Consider the following 14,594-nt stretch of genomic DNA (forward strand, 5'->3'; position numbering starts at 1 on the left):
GCAAAAGAAATCTTGAGCGACAAACAGACCTATATATCATTGGTTTATTATACATGTACTTGTTGAGGTCCTTCACTAAAAGGCAGAATTAAGCTATAAAGGTCGGTCATTTGACAAAGTATACATTCTAACTACGGTGAAATTGTTTCCTAAATTATTATTTCATATGCAATTTCATTCTATTACAAATCACCCAACGTTTCGCAGATTTCGTTTTCGATTAATTTACTGTAGGTATACCTAGTGCAGTTTTCTTTCCGTCTTCTCAGTCAACGCGGATTCAAACAAATATGAAACGAAAATTTGTGAGAATGACATTCACGGGACAAAATCTCAACGCATTATTGATACACCTATACAATGTGAATTTACGAACGAGATGAAACGAAATAAAATGAAGAAAAATTTAAGCAACTATTTCTGCAAGCGCGCTGCAAGTGTAATTAATAAACTATAGTACACAAACTACTGGTACTTAAGAATGGGAATATAACAATTAAATAAAATAACATAAGTGCAGTACTTGCAAGTTAATAATGTAATTAATAAATACAGGACGCATAAATTTGTAATCAGTGTATGTGAGAATAAAAATCGAAAATTTTGTTACTCTTATTAAACTTATTGAATTGCTAATAAATTTGCAGTCGGCAGAGAAATTGCATCATGCAAAAAATGAATAATCCAGAGATTTGCCCTTCTTACTCGAAGTAGCTGCTGTTGTATATCATTATTTATCTTTTTCACAATTTTCCCCGTGCATGATGATATGGTATCGGGAACCAGAAGGGCTTACTGCACTCCTATACACGTACGTACAGCGTCGCGGAGAAAGCAGTTGGCTGTGTAGATATCGCCGGCTATACACTCTGTACTCTATGGTCTACCTGTATCAATGCGCACGCACGTTACAGCCGCACGGTAATGCGAATACCGTGCGGCGGAAGGACGGCGGCAGGCAGCACCCTTTGGTCCGATTCCGGAGCAAGCGGAATATCTTGGCGAAGAGAGAAACCGGCGAGTTCGGTTTTCACTTTCCGAATCCTGCGCCACTCCTTGCTTCCCAGCGACTCTCTTCAGCTCTCTTTCCAGAGCTCATTGTCCTGATCTCCAGCGTATTTGGGCACGTCGAAAAACATCACTTGTATTTACAGTAACAGACCCAGGAGCTCCTTTGGGGATCTACCGAAATGAAACGGTGAACCCGAGTCAAAATATATATACGATTGAACGGTATTTTAGAAAATCCATTGTTAAAACTTTTATTTATTCATAACTCGAAAGAAATATATTGTAAGTTTTGATAAATGATTGGTTAATGAATAGAAAAATCGTAAGATAAATTTTTGGACAAAGAAAAAAAATTTTTTTTTGTAGAGCTGTATAATCGGACTCTATTCCCAATTATCCTACAAAGCTAGCGCATGTGAATTTGGACGGACAATCTGTCAAGTTTGACCGTTTCTTCTTAGTAATTACGACAATTTGGTAAAATTGATTTGGAATCCAAATGAATAATCAACTCCGACATATACTTTTATAACCGAATTATACCAGAGAGGCAATGAATTCTCAAACAAGAAACGACAATTGGCTCATTAAAGCGTGTGCAATTTGACCCAACACAATATGCGAATAGAAGCACCGCAGTGCAGTACTTAATTGATCAATCAAGTGTCGGAGGGGATTTTATTTTCCAACTTGGTGCAATAATCGCGTGCATCCTTCGCGGGAAACTTAAACATAGCATGTTATGCACATACTTTAGACGGAGAGTTTCGAGTTTCGTAGAGCAAGGTTTCATATCCACCAATCGTTGCGAAACGTCGGCGGCGAACGTTCCTGGAGCGTTATATTCTTCCGTCGACAACCCCTGCAGCTCCCTATTTCACTGAACATATTACAACAAAGACTATACGGCCCCGTAAACGGATGAGATAAACTTCGCCTCCAGATTGCAACATTTCGCTCGCTTCATCTTTCATATGAATGTATAATATTGCAGGCAAACGTATAAATTATACCTGCGTGAATCATTCTTTTGACTTTACCGCGTCGATGGGTGTGAGACTCTTCTTACAGAGATTTATTGCATTTTAAATCCGGACAGAGGACTTGGAGTTATGTGAAAAAATTGTGCGAAATTAGCAATAAATACACTAAAATTACATATACGTAAAAACGTATGATCATATTGGAATCTCGTTTGCGGTTCTGTGAAAAGAATTGCAGTCCCATTTAAGATGTGTATCAAGAATTTGACATCGTAGTCTGTACGAAATTCTAAAGATATTTTTATAAGAGTTCCAGTGAAAAATCATTAAAAAAATATTCTGTACAATAAGAATTTCGAGGAAAACGAGATATATCCGTGATTTAGGGAAATAGTACATACTCTATCAAATTAGCCATAAAGTAATGAAATTCCAAGTTAAAAAAAAAGTTAATTATAGGTGTAAATAAAGAGCAAGCTGAAGTATAAAGCATGTAAGCACCTTTCTAATTGACCGAAATATTATAGTGCAATATAACATAGAGATGTATCGTGAAACCGCATGCAGTTGGACAATTAAAAAAGTAACAGTAGGTAATTACAATGGTTGCGAATACAAATACCTACACATATGCGTACAACTGTAAATTTCGCAAAAAACTATTTGCTAACAAACCAAATACACGCTAATAAATCAACGGCAAAAGACACGTGTAGGTACCAGAATCTTTGACTTGCAACTATGAAATCCAGTCGAAATTATGAGAGAAGCCCGAAGGTGCATAACAAACTGTTTCTCAACAACACAAACTGCAGGCATATATCACTGCGGATGTACATTTATAATGCCCATTAATGTACAAAAGGTGTGAATATTAACGTATTAACGTCAATTAGTATGCAAATAGTTGGTAAGAAATCGATTGTACTTTATTTACGAGGTAATAACGGACTTGCGCTAAGAAACTGTCAATTAGACACACTTGCAGGGAATCGCAAAGTGCTTCGTTATTACATCGGTAACGTGAGAAGAAAAATTTCAATATTACCCGATGCTTCGGAACATTAAGCAGTGCAAAAATGTTCGGTAAAAAGAATCCGACCATAAACATCGATTCGTTACTCGATTACTGGAAACCGGCTCAGCGGCGCGTAATGTTTGCGTCCCGATTTTTTCACTGAAATATTTCTCCCCTTCTTCGCATTGTACGGTTGTTCGATTTCACATCCAACCTGAATGCGACACGTTTTAAGAGGAGACAAGCGACGTATGCAGTTGACGATGAATGATGGGCCGGTCTGCGGGTCTCCGAACTCGACTTCTTTGCAAATCGTGCCTTCGGCAACAAAAAGCGTGTTGCGCAAGTTTAAGCGATAATTGCGCTTCTGCGGTGTTACGAGATTGTTCGTTTCAGTACCAACATGGATGCCGCGTGCACATCGAGCACGGGATGCATATCAACCCTACAACACAGGTACGGTGTCGTAAACGACTCGAGCCGACTTTCAAACTACGCTCCTAAGCTAAAAATTGACATTATCGGCCTGGGATCGTGAGTAAAGTTCAGTTCCATTACCCACATAACAATGAATATTTCAGAAAACTTTCTGAAATCTTTCATGAAAGGAAAGAAACATTTCAAATATATTTCAAAAAAAGGTTGCTGCAGGTTGAAAATGTCCGCGTCAGAAACTTGCAAAAGATTTCTTGACTGTTGTTGTTCTTAAAAAGTTTCTCATAATCTTTCTATAAAACATTTTATTGAAAGTTTGTTGGAAAGATTTCATGTTATATGGGTATCTGGCAGTGAGGTTGAGCCAATCATAACATCAGTTGCTTGCTGGCCATTGCGCAGAGCAATTGAAAAAAATACTTCAAAACTGCCGTTGGTGTTTCGTGGCTGTAACTGAATTTTGCTTTCTTTACTCGAATCAAAATATTTTACTTGTTATTACGTAAATTAAGCGCCAATAGTCACATATAGTATTATTATACAAAGACATATACACGATAAATTTTTTACGAACTAAACTTCAATGAAGTAAAATTAGCTCATCACCATTCGTTTCCCCATTGAAAAAGGAGACGTTATCGATCCCACTTATGATTTAGAAAGTACAAAAAAGATAGATGTATTTAGAATTATAGAGGTCTAAGAATTTCGGGTTCTTAAATTTCCGCTCTCCAAGTTCCTGTTTGACCGCAATCAGGCGTGAGGTCGAAACGAGAAATTCGTTTTAACGATGTATGGTACATACAGTCTACTCGAAATTGTGTCGACACAGAAACGTGACAAAAGAAAGATTTAAAATGTCCAATTTGAGCAAATCAAACTTAATCTCATTGAGAAAGTCTCCTTAGTCCGGAAATAAAAATGTTAAATCACTGAATCTCAACTGGAACCACTCTGTTACTAACAAGGTCAGAGAAATCACTATATTCCAGTATTTCCTCAGCGAAAAATCTTTATTATGCAAATTGTTTGAGATAGATTTTTTTTCTTGCGCTCGTCAGTCGGTAATAAAAATATGACATGTCACAATGACACTGTCATCGTAAATCACAGAATGATAAACTTGTGATACAAAAAGAAATCTCTCATTGTTAACCATAATTTAACCTAGGCGAACCGTTGAGAATTTATATTTACGTAAAATGTACTGTTACTCATTGAAATCGACAATCGTAAAAGCAGTATGGATTTATCAGTGAAAAAATATCAAAAAATATCAAAACAATGTGAGTCTCTGATGTTGTTATAATAATAAGGTATGTAACGTTGAAATTCAGTGTTTTAACATTTTTTTCTGCGAATGAGCTTCGATAACAATTCAAGCACTGTTCTCGTATCGCGTTCTTGTTCAGATAACCTTCCACCTACCGTATGTCGCATACATTCTTAAACTCTGCCAGGAATAGTATATTGTGTAACAAGGAGGTAAATTCGGTCATTCCCAGAAAGAAATCGCCTTCAACGAACCCAGTTGCAGTATCGCGAGTTTGGGTGACGATCACATCGGCGTAAGTTACGACTATAATTAGAAGTTGTAAACCGCGTTTCTTAGACGGCGAGAAAATTGCCCAATGACTTTCAGTTGCAGCGTAGTGCATGCAGGGTATAAAGAAAATTGGACTATCGAACAACCTGCAGCGATACAGCGTGTGCAGCGGAGATTTGCGTCGGAACGACGTTTGTGCATGTTTAAATCCGTTTCGCAAAAATTGAGTTACCTTGCTGTAACGCCACGACTGCTAGGTCCGCATAGGAGTTCATAGTCAGCTTGGAATCACGCTGAACAATGAAATGAAACACTCGTTTCCGCTTCAATTGGCCTGCCGCATACCGCAGGATGGTTAGAATAGATAAATTCCATGACGGGCTTTTTGTTTATGGATTACGAAACTAGCGGCGTATAGACAAGGGTAATTACATCCAGTATTTATACGTAACGTGTATCTATTCATCTGTAAGTTATATTTTGCTCTCTTTCGGCCATTTCACTTTTGTTGTAAACTGGACGACAATCACTTTCGGAATATCATTGGCAGATACGTTACCGCACAGATTCGTTACAAATTATTTGGCGATTTATCAATTTTACTATTATACTGCATCGCAGGACCATAGAACGTATCAGTTTTCTTATACTCACATAAGAACGTGTATCGATTCCACCTTGATCAATTGAGTAAAAAGATACGTTTATTATTTATATTTGCCAGGCAAGTGAATACAAATTACAGATTATTCGCAATGGTGAAAGTAATAAACAGATGGAAAAACCATATTATTAATTTCACGTGAAATCATAAATTTTGACTATCTGGAAGGTTAATAATTAATTTGGTCACTACTTATTACAGATTTAACGGAAACTGGCATATCAAGACGGTTTCGCTCGGTTCGATTGATTTTACGCGAATCTAAAAATCTTATCCCATATCATCAAGTAACACTGAAGTACAGTGTCAGCTACCGTCTGGAACATCAATCTGTGTCATATGATACTGGTACCGTAAGTTCGTTGTAACTTGTATGAATCAATTAATTTTTTTTACACGTTTTCCAATCACCGATTACCGAATTAATCACACGCCATCGCTGCGAAAGCATATTTCGATTTTAGATTTGACACACTCATGCAAGGATGAAAATAAATACCCGCGGGCAAAGGTCGTTTTGGTAACTACGATAACTATTTTTACAGTGTACCGAATTCCGCGTATTGTATGCGAAACTATGAATTCATTGTAGCTTACCAAAGGAAGAAAAATAAAAAAAAAAAAATAGTCACACTAATCATAAAACGCGACTGTATTTTTTCCCCGTCTTTATAATTATGGATAAAAGGTGACGCTCTTATGTAATTTTTGTCCAATGAAGTGAAACAATTTTTTTTTTTTTTTTTACGTCGGTATACTTTTTTCGTCTACATATACTTTTTTGTGACCCAAAATCTCATAAGTGAACTGCACCTGCAAGGATACAAAATCGGTACCTGCACAAAGGATTCGCTTGCAAAGCAGAAAGTCATTAGCCTTGCTCTAAGCTTAATTGGAGTTTAATCTATTCGGTAACGGGCAAACTATACGATCGCTTCTCAACTTCGTGGCCAGATTATAATAGGTATATACCATACTGTATACCTATTATTCTGTCACTTTTTCTCATCTCTCTTTTTTTCTCGTAGACAAGATCGTGAAAGTTTGACTTGCACCGTACACCTGATTCAATTGTAGGTTTCTGTACTTTTCTTTTTTTTTTTTGAGCGAGGTAGAGGGGGGCATGAGCCAAACAGCGTATACGCCGGTATGAATTTCTACCACAATAATAAGCGGTATATAGTGTTAACATCACCGTAAATCGGCTACTTATCAACAAATTTTTGATGACGCATGCATCGCATCAAAATCGGAGGTAGAGAGTGCTAGGCTTTCTTTTCCGAGCGTATAATCAGACGTGAGATGTACCAGAGACGAATTATAATTGAATAAATAAATAAATGAATGAACGAAATAGCGCGTCTGCAACTCTTTTATGTAACGCATCATACTCGTGTATATATTAATAATTCAGAATGCACTTGTAAGTAACCATCATAAATCTTAACGCCGAAGATATTCTAATAAGATACAATAAGCGAAACGATAATTAATTATCCACGCCCGCGCGTGATTTACCAAAGCGGGTTACATATTATCGTTGCGTAAGTCAAATACATCGTTACACCAAGAGAAACTATTTTTTCTTACTCGCATGATGGCATAAGTGCATTATATTATTGCACGACACGCTACAACACGAATGTCTGTAATATGCGGTACCTTATACACCGCAAACATGCAGTTGAAACACCTCGAGAACGAGGAGGAGTAATTTCTGCACCTCATGCACGTAATCACACGCCTATCCAATGGATGAAACATATGTTAATACGATTATACCGCACATAGTAGAACTAACTCCTGATTTAATTGCGATGCAGTCACGTTCACTTATTTAATATTGGCAATTATACAAGCACTTAATGCCTTACTCGACTCGCACTTTACGGATTTCCGATGCATTCTGATATCACGTGGTGTAGATCACGATTTATTTATCCAATCAATCAAGGCTGAGTTTATTCATAGGTGTAGTTTTCGACCGTGATGAAATAACTGTAGACCAGAGGTTAATCAATCTCCGAGTAAAAGGCTCACATTTTATAGAAAATACTGCATATTTCGATATTCTGCACTTGATCATAATTCCGTCGTACCATTGACCATATTGATTTTCACTCGAATGAAGAAAAAAAAAGAATAATTTGGCAAAAAAAAAAAAAGCTGCTAAACTTGTTCGACATGATTTACCACATTAGATACGGACATTATACAATATTTGCAATTGATCCTGAAACATAAACAAAACAATTCCTGTACGTTATACAAAACTGAGAAACAGACTGTCGAACGTTTAAATCTATTTGTTTAATTCAAGTGTGTATATCAGGGTGGTCTTTAACGTCTTTAATAAGTTTGTTTTGTAAATTTTTAGGCTATCGGGAGCTTGAAAGCTTTTAAATTGATCAAAAAAAAAAGTCCCTAAATATTTGAGCTCTCTTGAGTTCAACATTGTCATATATTTTATGATACAGTTGCTTATTTCGTAGCTATACTTGACGGAATCATAATTCTGTATAAATTAAACTTTGAATGTTAATTAACATACGAATGCTTTTATTTGCGAATTTTGTGCATCAGAGCTTTTTTGTAGAGCGATCAATTCTCTACAAAAATAAGTATATCCCATTATTGACGGTGTATTCGCCAACGACTTATAAAACTTTCAAGAGGAAGAAAAGTATTTCCCATATTATTTCCATAAGATACTTCGATGGCAAAGCGGACTATCTTAGAGTTGATATAGAGAGCTAAAATTTTCATGGAATTTTTTATTTATCAATATGAAATCGTTCAAGCACCTGAGAGCATAAAAATTCAAACACAGACCTATTAAGGATCACCCTAGTGTTTATGCAGAATTACTTGATCTCGTGAATAACTCCATTTTCTAGAATTTTAGCGATAAAAAATACGGTTACCTTCACATAACGCAAGCGGTGTTTGCGAATTGCGAACGCGCGTTATGTGCAACTGCATAAACTGCATAAGAGTTGTGTGCGGATAGCGCTAAACCATTATCGCGTCACGCGAAAGCTGTCTTACATTTTCCGTATCGATCAACGTCGCGTAAAGGCAGCTGGATGTAATAGTTATAGATATGTAAGCACATGCATTTGTACACAGGCAGAAGACTGAGTTTTATTAATGTACGGGTGGCGATTTCCGAGGCGGAAAAGAGAAACCTCCGGAGGTTTTCGATACCATTATTATACCTGCGTGTACTCGATGATTGAACTCGTCAAATCAGCTAGTCACACCTAGAGCATCTCATTTTTTCAATCCCTCACTCTCACGCACGACGACTCTCAATAATAATTTTCACTACCTCATCTGGTCGTAACCCGAATTCGTTTAGCTATCAGAATAATCTTCATGGTGGGAGTCTCGAACGGTACGTACTTTCAGTTTTCGCATGCCGTTCGTCACGTAGGACGAAAGTCGCGCGTTATGCGCACAGAGTTATACTCTCGTGAAAAACATTACGGGAGTTTTCTGTGAAACTGAGAAGAAACTTAAAATCCCTTGACCACATGAATATTCAGATTTTATACCATGCAAAAAATTGAACCATTATTCATGCAGTAAAGTCTTAATTACGGCAACTGTAATTCAGGACGGATTATAATAATTGCTTGGTGAGGAAACATTTACTCGCTCATTTTATACCTGTATCTATGTCATGAATTTTTATCCGGCAGCATTCGTACAGAGATATAGAGATATTTAGAAAGATTAAAACTCGTTTAAAAAAACAAGGAAATAAAACCGAAACGTGATTCAAACCTCGTGAAATCTGTGATACGTATACTTAAAATGTGATAATTAATCGAGGTTAGTCACCCTTCCAATATAATCCACCAACGGTACCAGCTACTCATACATACAGTGTATATAAGCGGGGCATAAATTTGAATACCAAATTAATCCGTTCCGGGTTCACGCGATGATGCTCGTCAGAAAGCATATGAGCGAGTTAAGGCGTAGGAGATGCTTTCTAAACCAAGCGGAGCCGTTTGAAGCAGGCCTACTAAAGTCGTCCAACTTTTCATTATCACCTACCTACAAATACCAGGCAAATTACACCCAACGAAAAATAACAGCCGCAAAGCATCGAAATAAAGTAAAAATAAGGTCACGGGCAATAACGTGAGTTCGCTGACCGAAATAGTCGCTAGATGTACGTACACCTGGCGTGCTTGAACCCGATCTCAACCGAGTTGAACAACTCTCATATCACGGGTTGGGTTGGAGTGGCAAAGTGAAAAAGTTTGTCCAGCATCGAGGTCACCGACAAAGACTGTCGAGTGAAACTGATTCTAAGTAAGGAAGAAAACGGGACTCGACACTCGACTCGGCGTCGTCGGATAGAATTAGCATGACGGATCTTAACGTGTATGCTCATCTGCATACCGAGTGGAAACAGTAAAATTTAATAGATTGCGTGTCACTCTGCGTTTGTTAGCTTCGACTGTCGAATACGGCTTACGGAGGTTAGGTTGGTGGTGCATATTTTTTTTGATAATTAGGATTCGAATATCTGATACAGGGATGCAGGAATTTGTCGAAAATTTTCATTGCAGTAAACTGTCCGATGACCGATCACCGCTACGAGTCACGATAACAATGTAATTTCAATTCGCTCCTAAGTAACGCGGGAGAGTTTAAAATCTCATGCTCCGTTTCGAGTAAATCGGCTCCCCTGCCTTGCAGAGGAAAATATTACCGCGGTAGGATTTTTTCAGCCAATAGATTTCTAGCATACCTTTCAAGCACATTGCTATTGAGTGTAAGACCTGTGCAGGATGCCTGACAAAACTAGGATGGTAATTCCGTACGTGCACACAACGATGCAAGGACGTTTTCTACGTTAGCTAAGGTTCGCCAGAGGCCTATAAAATTCAATTAATTTTCACATACGCAGTCACCGCTTAATCATCAAAGTTTCACTGTTTTCTCTCGGTACATATTCAAACGAGCTCGATGCCAGGATACGTGCGCCGTAGCAAAATCATACTAAAACCAATTTGTCCAACTCCGGGGTGTTTGAAAATTGTAATGCTGAAACCGAGTTGTCCAATCCTTGAGCTTCGGTATCAAGCACATTGGGTGTACATTTAGTTGTATTGCGAAACGTGGGTGTCGAAAGCGTTGAAATATGACACGGGGTTTAAAGACCCCTCGACCAACAACAACGGGAGAACCCAACGAGGCTGCATACACAGCTACTCCGTTATACATAAGGCGCCTGAAAAACGGTCCTCGGCCATTGTTGGATATTATATTACTGTTATTATCACCGCTATACCTTTATTGTTATTGTTATTACTATCATCGTCATCCCCGCGTAGCCGAGAGTTTCTTTGCACTGGCGTAGAGATATAGTATATATATACATACATACATATATATATTATATATTATATATTATACGTAACCCACTTATATACGTATAACGTACGTAGAGACGTGTACCCGCCTATACCAGCGTACACATAGCGTATATATATATATACATATCTATAAGATAGAAGAGTGGTGGCAGAGCGGGAGCGGGAGCTCAAGTCCTTAAAGTCCTTATCCCACGGGATGAAGAGGGTTTACCCTGCCAGAATTGAGAGAGATAAGCTCGGTGTCGCCGCGGCTTACCGGCGGGACCTCCAGGTATAAATCTGATAAATTTCCCCCACCCCCATCCCCCCCCCCCGCCATTTGCTTCCTTCCTTCCTCCCTCCTAGGTAATAATTAATTTTCGCGCCGCGTTGTAAAGCGGTACGCGTTTGTACCACCCTCTGTATTGCAACGCGGGTTGTTTGTGGAGTGCTCGGTATAATATTGGAGGGATTATCGCCGTGGAAAAGAAACAATCGTTTAAAAGAAGAATGCAATTTCCCTTCTCTCTGCATTACTTTCGTCTTTTTTTTTTGGTTTTTTTTCTGCAGCATCTCTCTTGCAAACCGGACCAAGAGTCTGGAACTCGACTAATCCCGATGTTAAACGTGTCTTTAAATGTTTTTCTAGATTTTTGAACTCATACCGCAACGTCTATGTTTCGAATTCCGAAATTCTTTGAACGGATGATGACGAAGAAGTGACCCAAGCAGTCCTGATTACTTACGCGTGACCAGGCATAACTTTGATAAATTGGTAATTTGTATAATGTACAACTTTTTATCCAACTTCGATCCGCTGTCGCATAGACAAAAGCCACGACAAATCGGTGTATAAAATAAAAAAAAAAAAACTAATACTCCTTCGCGGGGACACCGAAGGTGGGGCCGGATATGAAGGCGACCCAACAGATACAGGTGGTAAGCCTTCCATGCGGGGTTGTATTTGAACCGATTTCTGCCCGTTGTCCTACGGCCGTAATCCATGTAGCTGGCGCGGACGCTGTCGGACCACCGCCGGTGGAAATAATGGACCCGAAATCAATCAGACTTTCAAGTTCTCCCGACAAACGACCCGCATCAATCGTCCTGCACCAACGGAGCGCGCGATACCCGGGCGAACACGTTTAAATTGGCTCGGGTCACCCCGGGTGGCTGGTACATTTTTCATCTCGTACAACCTGCGATCCGGCAACCCCCTCCCCCTTTCGCGGTTTTTCGATTTTCGACTGCCTGCCCCTCGCGAAAGCAACTCGCTCGACGAACCCTAAATCATCCCCTCGTTTATCAGCGTATTATATAGACCGAGTCTCCGATGGAGGAGACGTGTGTAGGTGCGTAATAGTAATGGTAATGATGATGACGGTTACGGCTATGAAAGAGTTGCGTAGTCTGGAGAATCATACAAAAGTACAACTTTACCGAACTTTAGTCCCTGTCGTGTCTGCCTCTAATTACTCGGGCTATTCATGTCTACTTTCCAGTTTGCACCTTTCTCGGCTAGATTATTTTCGGTAACGCTAGAAGACTAAACTCGACGAGTTACTCTCGCGTTTGTTTTCCAATATGTACCTACTCAATTCGTATATTTATGTTCAAACATATGAGTTTAGAGTCGATCTACGTCGTAAAAATTGATCTAATGCTAACCGGTAAATTACGGATGTTAATCAGTTGTGTAAATTGACACCGATTTTTATTATACTTGGAGAGAGTTTGTGAATTTTAAATTTTTCAATGCTTCGAACACGATGTTCGATTTGTTTATATTTTACAACTTTCGATACACTCGATAACATGATCTCATTCTCAATCTATATGATATTGACGCGACGTGTCGTTCCATTTTTTAATCTTATGATACACGAAGTAAACAACAAGAAAATATGGCTCGAACAAAGTTGTGATTAATTTCTGAAAAAAACGGCGTGTCGTGTAACTTTATTGGGTAAACCGTTTAGAGGATGTGATATACAGGGTGTCTCATTTTAATTAATCAATTCAAATATCTTGAAGACCAAAAGTGTGAGTGAAAAATGTTTCAGACACAAGTTGTGAGTTTCGAAGGGGGACAAAAGCTGAGAGCATCAGATTTTTCTTAAGTGAACCCGCCAAAGTCAGATGAATATCAACTTAATTTTGTCAAACAGAACGGTATATTTTTTTCATAGGCATCTGGAAGAGCATCAAATTTTGCAATAAAAAATACTCACACACTTACCACCTAAACTCGAGTGGTGATAAGATACATACGACGATGAAAAAAATATACTGTTCATTTAAAAAAAAAACTTTGTTAACCTTCACTGGACCTTGGCGAGTCCGCTTAAAAAAAATCTGACACTTTAATTCATCTTCTTTCAATCTTCGAACCATTCAACTTTTGTTTGAAACATTTTTCACTCACACTTTTGGTTTTCGAGATATTTGATTGGATTGATTACAATGAGACACTCCGTGTAATTGCAACTTATTTTTACATATGCGCGTAGAAGTGAAAAAATAAACAATCAGATGTTAGTGATTTCAAGAATTGAAATTACGTACCTTACAAATATATGTATAATATTTTTCAAAGAAGCTTCGGATGAAATCCTCGTTTCACGTATATTTGTGATTTTTCATGCGGATATTATCCAAATCAGTCAAGACATTTGTCCGGACGTCAGCTGGATAAAAAATTATACACACGACGTATCTTATATAATATACAATACGCATGAGAAGCTTGCAGAAAATACTTTCAAACTTACGGAGGAAGAAAACGAGAAAAAAAAAAGGATGGGGATGCAAAAACGTTCAAAAGACGGAGAAATAGAAAGAGAGACATTTTTCTTCGATCCGACGTTTTCCGCGATACGGTAAATCACTCCGCGAATGCGTTCGTGCTTAAACTCGTCCTCCTCTACACTCGCGCAGGCCTTAAAGAAAAGAGGACGAAAACAAACTGATCCGCATCTCATAGAAAATACATAGCAAGGAAGAACAACTGGCAAAACGCACGAGTCACAGGCGCCATTTTTCAACCGTAACTTGTCGGGGGTTTCGAAGAAGATAATAATCGGTTAGTTAAATTTTGAAATGTGCAATAACTTAATTCAGGAGACCTATGTATTTACGGATTATCAACAAATTCAAATTTTCAAAGTAAAAATATAAAACTGCAGTGATCGATTTGAAATAATCCAATTAACTGCGGTGAACCGTAATTCCCAAATTCGCAATAGCAATCGGCCACGAGCTACCTTAAATAATAAAAAATGACAGCATAAATTAGCGCTACGAATTAAATGTTCAAAATCACGAAATTGTACGTAGTCGAAAATAACCACGGGATGACTATTCTACAACGGTAGGAAAATCGTGATTTCAGACCTAACTTATACGCTAGCTGGCCAATATGCGTAACTCTCGCACAATTAGTTTACTCGCACCTACGACACTGCAAAATGTGACTGGGGAAACCGATGAAATTCGCAAAAATCGAAACTTAGTTTATTTTCGACGCATCCTATAACTCACCCTGACAAGGGAAGACTCAGCG

General features: G+C 38.3%; 1 protein-coding gene across 1 annotated transcript in view; it reads left to right on the top strand.

Moving 5' to 3' along the window:
• Positions 1 to 14,594, top strand: part of LOC124177128 (follistatin-related protein 5-like) — a 44,612-nt gene that overhangs the window by 15,034 nt on the left and 14,984 nt on the right. The window lies entirely within an intron of this gene.

The sequence above is a fragment of the Neodiprion fabricii genome, chromosome 3, assembly GCF_021155785.1.
Source record: "Neodiprion fabricii isolate iyNeoFabr1 chromosome 3, iyNeoFabr1.1, whole genome shotgun sequence".
Classification (NCBI taxonomy): Eukaryota; Metazoa; Arthropoda; class Insecta; order Hymenoptera; family Diprionidae; genus Neodiprion; species Neodiprion fabricii.